The 14197-nt window shown below is 39.5% G+C and overlaps 1 protein-coding gene across 5 annotated transcripts in view; it reads right to left on the bottom strand.

Annotated features, from left to right (window-relative positions):
- The window catches only part of SCAPER (S-phase cyclin A associated protein in the ER), a 505210-nt gene that overhangs the window by 87391 nt on the left and 403622 nt on the right, over window positions 1–14197 (bottom strand). The window lies entirely within an intron of this gene.

The raw sequence follows: 14197 nt of genomic DNA on the forward strand, positions 1-14197 counted from the left end.
AAAATGCTTAGCTCATGCCAAGGCATACAGTAAGTGCTCAAGAAATAGTATTTATTCAATTGAATACATTATATTAACAATTTATATGAGCCCAGAAAATGAACCAATTGGTAAACTGACAACATTGTTTTCTTGTTAAAGTGAATTCTAAAAATATCTAATCTGAATTCCTCTATTAAAATCAAATTCATATTTCTTATTACAGAATGGTAAAACAGTTTTTGCCTAATACCTAGTGTCATATTCAGCTATTCTTGTATATAGTTTACAAGAAGTAAAATGGTTAAAAGTTGGGACTAGGAGTCAGAACCTGGGCTTAGTTTCTGACTCTACAGTTACATGGTCTTAGACAAATTCCTTAACCTTTCTGTGTCTCTATTTCCTCAATTGTGAAATGAGGATAATCATAATCATAGCAGTAAATCAACACGTGTAAATTCTTAGAACCATGTCTGGCACATAGGTAAGCCCCACAGAAGTGTTATCTGTTACTACATTTCTACTCTTACTATGATTCCTACTATTACCATGAGTAAATACTACTGTATATGAATAACAGTTCTCACAGAGAAGGATGACTTAAGAAGTACAATGGCTAGGGGTGCCTGGGTAGCTCAGTTTGTTAAGTGTAAGCTCAGATCATGATCTCATGGTTCGTGAGATTGAGCCCCATGTTGGGCTCTGCACTAACAGTGTAGAGCCTGCTTGTGATTCTCTTTCTCTGCCTCTTCCCTGCTCTTTCTCTCTCTCAAAATAAATAAGTAAATAAACATTAAAAAAAAGTACAATGGCTGGATATATAATTACCAGGCTGGGAGCTCTGTGCCCTTGGTCTGTAAGGGCTCACTCTTCCCAGGGAGAGGAGGGGTTGACTCCTAAAAGCCTTACTACCAAGAAAGGGGCAGAGACAATAAGCTAAGGGTGGGAAGAAGAGGTCTGGATGGAATCAGATGGTACTGTACTCAAGATCTACTTTTTCTTCTAGGAGATTACATGACTCAAAGTGACAATTTTACATTTCTGAGACTTGGTTTCTGTATCTGCCTACCTACTAGGACTACTATAAAGTTCAAATGAGATGATGAGTAGAAAAACACCTGGCAAATTATTACACTTCAAATGCACTTAGTATAATCAGCCTTTGCTTATCCTCACTCTTCACCTGCACCAGTCCTATCAAAAGAGGAATAAATACTCACTTGGATTAAAAAAAAAGAGGATCTTTATAAACACAGGCTAATGTCCCCTTCATTCCTTTCTGTTGTTAATTTAGACATGCCATGAAAGTCACTTTTCTGAGAATAGCCTGTTTAAGACTGCTGACCATAAGTTCTATCCGACCATGGAGCCATTCCTAAACCCAAGTAATTACAGCAGAATCTTTCTGCAGTCTATGCTCCAATTAACTGATGAAAGCTCCCTTTGAAACTCTATAGTAGTTATAAAACAGTCACACAAACTTTCGATTGTGACTAGTGTAACCTAGCCTATCCCAATATAGCAGGTGGTATATGAGAATGGAATTTGAACCTAGGATTTCTATGTAAGTCAGGATGAGCTGGGTTATGCTGCAGTGAAACACTCCTCAAAAATTTCAGTGGCTTCAAACAATAAAGTTTTATTTTTCATTCAAATGACATGTTCGTCTCAGGCCGGCTGGGGCTCTGTTCTGCGTCCTTGTCTTTACTCTGGAGTGACAAAGCAAGTACCATTTATAGCAACAACAACCAATAGAACTTTCTAAGATAATGCAAGTTTTTAAGTCTACACTGTTCTATATCTGCACTAGTCACATGTGGCTGTTGAGCACTAGAAATGTGGTTAGTGTGATACAGGGATTATATTTTTAAATTTAATTAATTTTAATTTTAATATTGGCTAGTGTATCAGACAGTACAGAGCACTATAGGTCACAGTGGCAGAGAAGAGGAAAAATCTCTGTAAGGTCTTGAATCAACATTAAATGCATTACCTGAAAGTGATCTTCTCATTTTTGCTCACACCTTATTGGCTAGAATAATCATACCATCCAACCCAACCACAAGAGAACCAAGAAATGTCATCCAACTGTGTACTCGGAAAGAGGAAGAGAGGCAGGACATTTGGTCCGTGGTACTATTGACTGCATGATATTGTTTCTTCCATTATGCCTACACAAATATCGTTCATGGTTAAGTTCTTTAGCATATGATGATTACATTTACTTTCTTATACAAATTTTTGGTCTCAGGTAACTTTTTTCATATGCTGAATTTCCTATTTATCTGTCATTAATTCATTGTCAATCTTTCTGGTTACAGTGAAATTTCCTCTCAAGTTCAGACACAGCAGAAATTGTTGATTCTTTTTCTCCCCCCACATTCCCCCTGAAACCTACAACACCCCTGCACTAATATGGACTGTCTGCTCTGTAGGCCTGTGACACAACTCTCCTCTTGGGATTGCCCTTCATCTTAAGAATTCCTTTCACCCCTTCCTGGGTTAGATTCCCTTGTTTCTTGGATTCCATGTCTTTTTTTCTTCCCATTCTCTCATTTTGTTGAGGAATATATTCCAACAAGTTTCTAAGAAAGGCTGCATGGAAAGAAAAATTTTGAGACCAGTGAGTCTTTATAGATCTTTATTTCATCCTTATACTTGAATGATGGTTTGGCTGAATGGAGGATTCTTGGTTGCAACTACTTTTCCTTCAGAGTTGTGAAAGACTGCTCCGTTATTTCCTACTCCAAGGGCTGTCATTAAAAGGTCCAAACAAATTCTAATATTTTTGTACATGGTCTGTTTTGTCCTCTCTAGAAACTTTCAGGAACTTCTTACCCCTGATTTCCTGTGTCTTGGTATAGGTTCTCCTTCTCCTTCTTCCTTCGTGTGTGTGTGTGTGTGTGTGTGTGTGTGTGTGTGTGTGTGTGTGCGCAAAAACTCAGTACTCTTTTCAATCTGAAAACCATGTGTTTCATTTATGGGGAAATTTCTTGCATTATTTCCTTGCTAATTTCCTCCCACTCACTTTTCTCTGCTGGACTTTGGTCCTGAACTGAGCCTGTAATTTTCTTATATTTCGTTTTCTTCAGCTTTTCACCTCTTTACATTTTGTCCTACTCCTTAGGTGATTTCCTTAACTTTATTTTCCAGTCCTTCTACTGAGTTTTTCATTTCATCTATTGTATTTCTAATTTTCAGGAGCTATTTTTAGCTCCCTGTATGTTTTGTTTTTATAGTATTTTTTGTTTCATGGATATGTTTCTCATCTCTGTGAAGTTATGCTTTTTTAAGATTTTCTTCTGTTTCTTACATGGTCTCTGTTTCCTGTGAGTTCTTTCTCTTTAGGTTGTAAGCTTTCCATAAATAAGTGGTAATGTAGGACTTTCTGTTCATACTCAAGACTGATGCATAGATTAGTTTATCACAATCTTGATCCAATCACAAGGTGGACACACACTCTGTGTGAAGGGCTTCAAGTTAGATGACTAAACAGAGACCCAGCTTTTCCACTGGGAAATCCCAACTATTAGTAGTATAGGTATGTTCTCCCAGGAGAGTTAGTTTCAGAAGAATGAAATCCTATATCTTCTAAGCCTAGAGTATATAACATGGCCTATCCATTTTTGCAGAGATTCATAGAAGAAGGAGGCCGAGTGTCTCACTATTTAGGGAATAGATTTTCACTTAGTCATTTTGTTTTTGTAGGATTTTTTGTGTCTGTATATGGTGTCCCTGTACCTGGAGAAACTTTAGGTTTCAAACTTGTTTCTGCCACCATTGAGGGGAGTGTCATTTGGCGGTACACAGAGCACATGAAATCTAGGGTATCTAAACTGTCTCTTGTTTAGACTTTCAACCAATTACCCTCTTTCCAGCCCCTCTTTCTAAGTCTTCAAAAATGAGATTTGATAAAAAGAAACTTGCAGGGGAAAATATCTACACTGTAAAGGATAATGTATTCAGAGCACTACTCTATACTGTTGTCTTTTGTCTAGTTGGGTATCGCTGTTACTTGCCAGAGGTAAAATAACTCATTAGCAGCCTGCTCTTTTGGGACACTTAGTAGATGAAAGGCACACCTAGAGTTCTAATACATGTTTACAGACCAACACTAGAGTTTAACTTCCTTCCAGCACAGTTGCGGGCCAAGGGCACATTGCAAGTTGAGGAGCCTGTCCTTTAGGAAAGGTGTGCTAGCAACATCCTCCCCTCCCCCCTGCTCACTGCCCCGATCTATTGCACACCTGGCTTACCTGAGTCTGGAACACATTCCATCCTGGGGTGGGTGGTCTCTGAAGGGCAGGGGAATGTTACCTTCCCAGCATGCACCAGTGCTTATAACTATCACCTGGTGGTATGTACCTGACCTGGCCTGGGAAAAAACAGAGCTATGTAGCTTTTGGCTCTTCTGAATCTGTCACTCCTGAGGCAGAAATCTAAAACCACAATTTTTCTCCAATGGATGAAAGGCATTTCCCTTAGTATATTTCTTCAGAATACACTTGTGGTCATTACCTTACAGTAGCAAATTACAGGTTGACTTCATGTACATATTCTTACTATAAAGTTTCCCCTTCCTCTCAAAAGATATTTTAGCTTCTTAAAATCTACAGGTATTTCATATAGTTTTAGATCTAGAAAGAATTTCTGAATCAAATTTTTTCGTTTTATATTTGAGAAAATCATGGTCCAGAGGAGGAAAATTTCCTGAGGATAAAGAAACTGTCAAGGTTGGAATAAGTACTGTGTGTCTTCTCTAAACCTACTCCAAGGAGAAATCCAATATTTATGGGACCAAACCGTGAGGCAAAGTGTTTTGGCAAAATTAAGTTAAAAGTCACTGTCACTTTTAAAAGGCAAATTTGCATTTTTCCTCCCACTACCTCACACTATCAAAGTAATTTCAAAAACTTCCTACATTCTTCTTTGCAATACAGAAAGATGCTTTTCTTAGTAGTACAAATCCATCCTTTTGTAACGTGATTTCCCGAGAGAGAAAATTAACTTGGTAATCAGTGGTAATTCTATCCAGATAATTTTTAGTATTGTGAAGTTAGGTTTATGTATTTTTAAGTTGTACAGTGTGTTTGTTCACAATGGTAAGAATATGATTTAAGTTCACTGAGAACCAATAGAAGATTGTTTAGAAATACAGGCCTACATCAAGAACCAAGAATAATTTCAAATAAACAACCTAACCTTACACCTGAAGGAGCTAGAGAAAAGAACAAATGAAGCCTAAAGCCAGCAAAAGGAAGGAAATAATAAAGATTAGAGCAGAAATAAGTGAAAGAGAAACTAAAAAAACACAATAAATAGATCAATAAAACTAGGAGATAGTTACTTGAAAAAAATTAGAAACACTGATAAACTTCTAGACTTATCAAAAAGAAAAGAAAAAGGACCCAAATAAAATCACAAATGAGAGAGGAGAAATAACAACCAACACCACAGAGATACAAACAATTATAAGAGAATATTATGAAAAACCATATGCCAACAAATGGGACAACCTGAAAGAAATGTATAAAAATTCCCCAAAAACAAATCCAGGGCCAGATGGCTTCACAGGCAAATTCTATCAAACATTTAAAGAGGAATTAATACCTATTTTTTCTCAAACTATTCCAAAAATAGAAAAGGAAGGAAAAACTTCTAAAGTCACTCTATGAGGCAGCATTTCCCTGATACCAAAACCAGACAAAGACTCCACTGAAAAAGAGAGCTACAGGCTAATATCCCTGAAGAACATGGATGCAAAAATTCTCAAGAAAATACTAGCAAACTGAATCCAATAATGCATCAAGAGAATCATTCACCATGATCAAATGGGATTTATTTCTAGGTTGAAAGGGTGGTTCAATATTCCCCAATCAGTCATTGTGATACACCACATTAATAAAAGGATAAGAACCATATGATCATTTCAAGAGATGCAGAAAAAGCATCTCACAAATATCCACTTATGATAAAAACTCTCAACAAAGTAGGTTTAGAGAGAATACCTCAACATACCTCAATATAACAAAGGCCATATATGAAAAATCCACAGCTAAAATCATCGGGAAAAACTGGGAGCTTTTCCTCTATGATCAGGAATATGACAGAGATGTCCACCCTCACCACTGTTATTTAACATAGTACTGGAAGTCCTAGCCACAGCCATCACACAATAAAATGAAATAAAAAGGCATCCAAATTGGTAAGGAAGAAGTGAAACTTTCACTATTTGCCCACTGTCACTTCACAGGGACTTCTCTTGTAGTAATAACGGTAGTGAAAGAGGCGGCAGTGGTAAGAACAGCTGACAATTAGCGATCAGCTAACAATGTAAGACACTGTGCTAACTACTTCACCCAGATCATCACACTTAATCCACACAATATTCCCACAGACCAGTACTGCTGTTCCTATTTTCAGAAAAGAAATCCAGGGTTTAGAGAGGTTAAATACGGCAGAGTAAGGGCCTCAATCCAGGCAGCCCCCCTGCTGAGCCTGAGCCTTTAACTACTTTACTACACTGTACTGAGGGTTAATCAAGATGACATGTGAAAGTGCTTGGAAATTAGAAAGCACTAAACAAGTGTGAGGGAATTTTTATTGCCACTTCCAGATACTTAGACAAGTGACCACAATTAGCTTTCATTCAATGTTAATAGTTTAAATATTGCTTCCCCTTGTGGCAGCTATTCAAAAGACAATGCTTCATATTCAGCAAAAGCTGCAAAAGTACCTGTGAAGGTGTTTTTGTTAAATATGAAATTTATTGTCAAATTGGTTTCCATACAACACCCAGTGCTCATCCCAAAAGGTGCCCTCCTCAATGCCCATCACCCACCCTCCACTCACTCCCACTCCCCATCAACCCTCAGTTTATTCTCAGTTTTTAAGAGTCTCTTATGGTTTGCCTCCTTCCCTCTCTGTAACTTTTCCCCTCCCCCATGGTCTTCTGTTAAGTTTCTCAGGATCCACATAAGAGTGAAAACATATGGTATCTGTCTTTCTCTGTATGACTTATTTCACTTAGCATCACACTCTCCAGTTCCATCCACGTTGCTACAAAAGGCCATTATTTCATTCTTTCTCCTTGCCAAGTAGTATTCCATTGTATATATAAACCACAACTTCTTTATCCATTCATTAGTTGATGGACATTTAAGCTCTTTCCATAATTTGGCTATTGGTGAAAGTGCTGCTATAAACATTGGGGTACAAGTGCCCCTATGCATCAGCACTCCTGTATCCCGTGGGTAAATTCCTAGCGGTGCTATTGCTGGGTCATAGGGTAGATCTATTTTTAATTTTTTGAGGAAGCTCCACACTGTTTTCCAGAGTGGCTGCACCAGTTTGCATTCTCACCAACAGCGCAAGAGGGTTCCCCGTTTCTCCACATCTCGCCAGCATCTGTAGTCACTTGAGTTGTTCATTTTAGCCACTCTGACCGGCGTGAGGTGGTACCTCAGTGTGGTTTTGATTTGTATTTCCCTGATGAGGAGTGATGTTGAGCATCTTTTCATGTGTCTGTTGGCCATGTGGATGTCTTCTTTAGAAAAGTGTCTATGCATGTCTTCTGCCCATTTCTTCACTGGATTATTTCATTTTTGGGTGTGGAGTTTGGTGACTTCTTTATAGATTTTGGATACTAGCCCTTGGTCTGATAGGTCATTTGCAAATGTATTTTCCCATTCTGTTGGTTGCCTTTTAGTTTCATTGATGGTTTCCTTTGCAGTACAGAAGATTTTTATCTTCACGAGGTCCCAATTGTTCATTTTTGCTTTTGTTTCCCTGGCCTTCAGAGATGTGTCGAGTAAGGAGTTCCTATGGCTGAGCTCAAAGAGGTTGTTGCCTGTTTTCTCCTCTAGGGTTCTGATGGTTTCTTGTCTCACATTCAGGTCCTTCATCCATTCTTTATTTTTGTGTATGGTATAAGAAAGTGGTCTAGTTTCATTCTTCTGCATGCTGCTGTCTAGTTCTCCCAGCACCATTTGTTAAAGAGACTGTCTTTTTTCCATTGGATATTCTTTCCTGCTTTGTCAAAGATTAGTTGGCCATACTTTTGTGGGTCACTGGAGAGTCTCTACCCTATTCCATTGGTCTACATGTCTGTTTTCGTGGCAATACCATGCTGTCTTAATGATTACAGGTTTGTAGTAGAGGCTAAAGTCTGGAATTGTGATGCCTCCCGCTTTGGTCTTCTTCTTCAATACTACTTTGGCTATTCGGGGTCTTTTGTGGTTCCATACAAATTTTAGGATTGCTTGTTCTAGCTTCGAGAAGAATGCTGGTACAACTTTGATTGGGATTGCATTGGATGTGGATATAGCTTTGGGGAGTATTGACATTTTAACAATATTTATTCTTCCAATCTATGAGCACGGAATGTTTTTCCATTTTTTTGTGTCTTCTTCAATTTCCTTCATAAGCTTTCTACAGTTTTCAACATACAGATCTTTTACATCTCTGGTTAGGTTTATTCCTAGGTATTTTATGATTCTTGGTGCAATTGTGAATGGGATTAGTTTCTTTATTTGTCTTTCTGTTGCTTCATTATTAGTGTATAAGAATGCAACTGATTTCTGTACCTTAATTTGTATCCTGCAACTTTGCTGAATTCATGTATCAGTTCTAGCAGACTTTTGGTGGAGTCTATCGGATTTTCCATGTATAGTATCATGTCATCTGCAAAAAGTGAAAGCTTGACTTCATCTTTGACAATTTTGATGCCTTCAATTTCCTTTTGTTGTCTGATTGCTGATGCTAGAACTTCCAACGCTGTATTAAACAACAGCGGTGAGAGTGGACATCCCTGTCATCTTCCTGATCTCAGGGGAAATGCTCTCAGTTTTTCCCCATTGAGGATGACATTATCTGTGGGCTTTTCATATATGGCTTTTATGATGTTTAAGTGTGTTCCTTCTATCCCAACTTTCTCGAGGAGTTTTATTAAGAAAGAATGCTGTATTTTGTCAAATGCTTTTTCTGCATCGATTGACAGGATCATATGGTTCTTTTCTTTTCTTTTACTAATGTGATGTCTCACATTGATTGGTTTGTGAATACTGAACCAGCCCTGCAGCCCAGGAATGAATCCCACTTGATCATGGTGAATAATTCTTTTTATATGCTGTTGAATTCGATTTGCTAGTATCTTGTTGAGAATTTTTGCATCCATGTTCATCAGCAATATTGGCCTGTAGTTCTCTTCTTTTGCTGGGTCTCTGTCTGGTTTGGGAATCAAAGTAATGCTGGCTTCATAGAATGAGTCTGGAAGTTTTCCTTCCCTTTTTCTTTTTTGGAACAGCTTGAGAAGGATAGGTATTAACTCTGCTTTCAATGTCTGGTAGAATTCCCCAGGGAAGCCATCTGGTCCTGGACTCTTATTTCTTGGGAGATTTTTGATAACTGATTCATTTTTTCACTGGTTATGGGTCTTTTCAAGTTTTCTCTTTCTTCCTGTTTGAGTTTTGGAAGTATGTGGGTGCTTAGGAATTTGTCCGTTTCTTCTAGGTTGTCCAGTTTGTTGGCATGTAATTTTTCATAGTATTCCCTGATAATTGCTTGTATTATGAGGGATTGGTTGTCATAATTCCATTTTCATTCATGATTTTATCTATTTAGGCCTCTCCCTTTTCTTTTTGAGAAGCCTGGCTAGAGGTGTATCAATTTTGTTTATTTATTCAAAAAACCAACTCTTGGTTTCATTGATATGCTCTACAGGTTTTCTTTAGATTCTATATTGTTTACTTCTGCTCTGATCTTTATTATTTCTCTTCTTCTGCTGGGTTTGGGGTGTCTTTGCTGTTCTGCTTCTATTTCCTTTAGGTGTGCTGTTAGATTTTGTATTTGGGATTTTTCTTGTTTCTTGAGATAGGCCTGATTGCAATGTATTTTCCTCTCAGGACTGCCTTCGCTGCATCCCAAAGCATTTGGATTGTTGTACTTTCATTTTCATTTGTTTCCATATATTTTTAATTTCTTCTCTAATCGCCTGGTTGACCCATTCATTCTTTAGTAGGGTGTTCTTTAACCTCCATACTTTTGGAGGTTTTCCAAACTTTTTCCTGTGGTTGATTTCAAGTTTCACAGCATTGTGGTCTGAAAGTGTGCATGGTATGATCTCAATTCTTTTATACTTATGAAGGGCTGTTTTGTGACCCAGTATGTGATCTATCTTGGTGAATGTTCCATGTGCACTCGAGAAGAAAGTATCTTCTGTTGCTTTGGGATGCAGAGTTCTAAATATATCTGTCAAGTCCATCTGATCCAATGTATCATTCAGGGCCCTTGTTTCTTTACTGATCCTGTGTCTAGGTGATCTCTCCATTGTTGTACATGGAGAATTAAAGTCCCCTGCAATTACCACATTCTTATCAATAAGGTTGCTCATGTTTGTGATTCTTATATAATTGGGGGCTCCCGTATTTGGCACATTGCATTTATAATTGTTAGCTCTTTCTGATGGATAGACTGTGTAATTATCATATAATGCCCTTCTTCATCTCTTGTTACAGCCTTTAATTTAAAGTCTAGTTTGTCTGATAAAAGTATGGCTACTCCAGCTTTCTTTTGACTTCCAGTAGCATGATAGATAGTTCTCCATCCCCTCAATTTCAATCTGAAGGTGTCCTCAGGTCTAAAATGAATCTCTTATAGAGAGCAAATAGATGGGTCTTGTTTTTTTTAATCCATTCTGATACCCTATGTCTTTTCGTTGGAGAATTTAGTCCATTTACATTCAGTGTTATTATTCAAAGAGACGGGTTCAGAGTCATTGTGATGTCTGTAGGTTTCGCGCTTGTAGTGATGTCTCTGGTACTTTGTGGTCCTTGCAACATTTTACTCACAGTCACCCTTAGTATCTCTTGTAGGGCTGGTTTAGTGGTGATGAATTCCTTCAGTTTTTGTTTGTTTAGGAAAACCTTTATCTCTCCTTCTATCCTGGATGACACACTTGCTGGATAAAGGATTCTTGGCTGCATATTTTTTCTGTTCATCACATTGAAGGTTTCCTGCCATTCCTTTCTGGCCTGCCAAGTTTCAGTAGGTAGGTTTGGCACTCCCCTATGTGTCTACTTTTGTATGTTAGGGCCCGTTTATCCCTAGCTGCTTTCACAATTCTCTCTTTATCCTTGTATTTTGCCAGTTTCACTATGATATGTTGTGCAGAAGATCAATTCAAGTTATGTCTACGGGGGTTCTCTGTGCCTCTTGGATTTCAATGCTTGCTTCCTTCCCCAGATCAGGGAAGTTCTCAGCTAGGATTTGTTCAAGTATACCTTCAGCCCCTTTCTGTCTCTCGTCTTCTTCTGGAATTCCTATGGTACGGATATTGTTCCGTTTGATTGCATCACTTAGTTCTCTAATTCTCCCCTCATACTCCTGGATTTTTTTCTCTCTTTTTCTCAGCTTCCTCTTTTCCCATAACTTTATCTTCAAATTCACCTATTCTCTCCTCTGCCCCTTCAATCTGTGCTATGGCCACCTCCATTTTATTTTGCACCTCATTTATAGCATTTTTAAATTCCTCGTGACAATTTTTTAGTCCCTTGATCTCTGTAGCAATAGATTCTCTGCTGTCCTCTATGCTTTTTGCAAGCGCAGTGATTAATTTTGACTGTTATTCTAAATTCTTGTTCCGTTGTATTGCTTAAATCGGTTTTGATTAATTGGTTAGCTGTCGCTACTTCCTGGAGTTTCTTTTGAGGAGAATTCTTCTGTTTCATCACTTTGGGTAGTCCCTGCGGTAGCGCCAAACTGCAGGGCACTTCCCCTGTGCTGCCGGGGGTAACTTGTGTTGCTGGGTGGGGCCGCAGTCGGATCCCATGTCTGCCCCAGCCCACCGCTGGGGCCACAGTCAGACTGGTGTGTACCTTATCTTCCCCCCTCCCAGGGGCAGGACTCACTGTGGAGTGGTGTGGCCCCTGTATGGGCTGTTTACACATTGCCAGGCTTGTGCTGTTTCAATGGGATCTGGCCAAGGGCTTATTAGATGGGGTGGATCTGCAAGGTGCATAGGGGCGGAAGGGGCAGGCTTAGCTAGCTTTGTTGGTGGTGGTCCCCTGCGGGAGGGGCCCTGCAGCACCAGGAGGGAGGCAGGTCAGTTGGAGGGATGGACCCACAGAAGCACAGCATTGGGTGTTTGCCTGGTGCAAGCAAGTTTGGTGATGGGAACTGGTTCCCTTTGGAATTTCGGCTGGGGGATGGGAGAGGGAGATGGAGATTGCCAGCACCTTTGTCCCCCCGTTGAGCTGAGCTCTGTCTTCTGGGCTCAACAACTCTCCCTTCTGGCAATCTCTTGCCCTCCCTACTCTCTGAGAGCAGAGCTGTTGACTTTTAACATCCCAGATGTTAAGTACCGCTGGCTGTCAGAACTCACGGAGTCTGGCCCCTCTCCTTTTGCAAGCCAGACTTCGGGGGTTCTTCCTTGCCTGTAGGGCTGCCCCTCCATTACCCCACCTCCCTCCCACCCGTCCGTGCAGCATGCACCGCCTCTCTGCCCTTTGTACCCTCTTCTGTGGGTCTCTTGTCTACGCTTGGGTCTCGAGAGTCCATTCTGCTAGTCTTCCAGGGGTTTTTTGGGTTATTTTTAGGCCCATGTGGGTGGAATCTAAGTGATCACCAGGACAAGGTGAGCCCAGTGTCCTCCTATGCTGCCATCTTTTCTCTATGAATTGAAGGTTTTTTTTTTTATTTTTAACATTTATTCAGTTTTGAAGACAGCATAAGCAGGAGAGGGGGAAAGAGAGAGGGAGACAGAATCTGAAGCAGAATCCAGGATCTGAGCTGTCAGCACAGAGCCTGACGCAGGGCAGGACTCGAATTCACAAATCGTGAGATCATGATATGAGCTGAAGTTGGATGCTTAACCAACTAAGCCACCCAGGCACCCTAGAAGTACCTGTGAAGTGTTTAAAGGTAGAACGTCAGGAAAATACACATATATATATCTTTATCATAGATATTTCTACATTTTGCATATATAGAATTGAGAGCGGAATTTTGGTTTTATATCTTCAGAAAGGTTTAAGTAGAAACATGGGGAAAGACTTGTTATGGATAACCACTGAGCCATGCTATCTACTTTATAGAAAGATTAACATTTTGGAGGAACTTATTCAGTTTAAGTAAGTATGTATATGTGGATCATGAAATAGATAAATTCACATAAGAAAGGACATGAATATCATCCATATTTCACCTGTATTTGAAATAACAGTATAATTCTCTGACCCACAAAACCCATTAGCTTACAACAATTTCTGTCATTCACTTATCAAATATTTTTCAAATAGTATGTCCTAGGCTCTGTGACAAGCTCAGTGGGTGAAGATAAAGACAAAGCTCTGTTCTCAAGAGTTCACTGGTGGGGCATCTGGGGGCCTTAGTCAGTTGAGTGTTTGTTGATTTCCCTGACTCTTGATTTCAGCTCAGGTCATGATCTTATGGTTCCTTGGATTCAGCCTGCTTGGGATTCTCTCTCTCCCTGTCTCTCTACCACTCCCCTGCTCTTTCTCTCTCTTTCTCTCTCAAAAATAAACTTAAAAAAAAAAGAGTTCATTGGTAAGTATACCATAATAGAATTTCATGTTATAGGTACAACAACCCTAGAAATAAACTCATGGCACTGTAAGGACTGGAACACAAGGAACATTGCCCAGAGGGATAAGTCATGAGCTGAGTCTCACAGCCAGAACCTAGCTTGGTGGGGTGGTGATGGTGTGGGGCAGCAGAGTGCACACAAGGAAACAGCATGAAAGAAGGAATCAGTGTGTGTGCACATTCAGGGAGCCTCAAGTTGCTGGGTGTAGTCAGAGTATTGGGAAATAAGACTATCAGATCACAGAGGCCACGTATGCATCATTAAGGAATTTTGCTCTTAATCTAGACAGTGATGTGTTAGCCAATGAAAGATTCATTTCAGAAAGAGGATTTGTCACAATGTGTAGGCTATTATAGAAGAGGTTAAAATTAATGGCTAAAATTAATGGTTAAAATTAAGAGAAGGAGGCTACTGTACTGCTACAAGTGAGAGATGATGGGGAATGGAGAATAATCTGATTAAATTGCATATTTAGGGAATGGGAAGGAAGGAGTTATTTACCAGGATAGGGAATACAGGAGAAGGGAGGAGGGCAGGCCTAGTTTTGGACATGCTAAGTTCTGGATCCTGGGTATGGAGATGCTTATTTGGGATCACCAGTGTATGTATAATAGT

This window comes from Acinonyx jubatus, chromosome B3 (assembly GCF_027475565.1).
Source record: "Acinonyx jubatus isolate Ajub_Pintada_27869175 chromosome B3, VMU_Ajub_asm_v1.0, whole genome shotgun sequence".
NCBI classification, from domain to species: Eukaryota; Metazoa; Chordata; class Mammalia; order Carnivora; family Felidae; genus Acinonyx; species Acinonyx jubatus.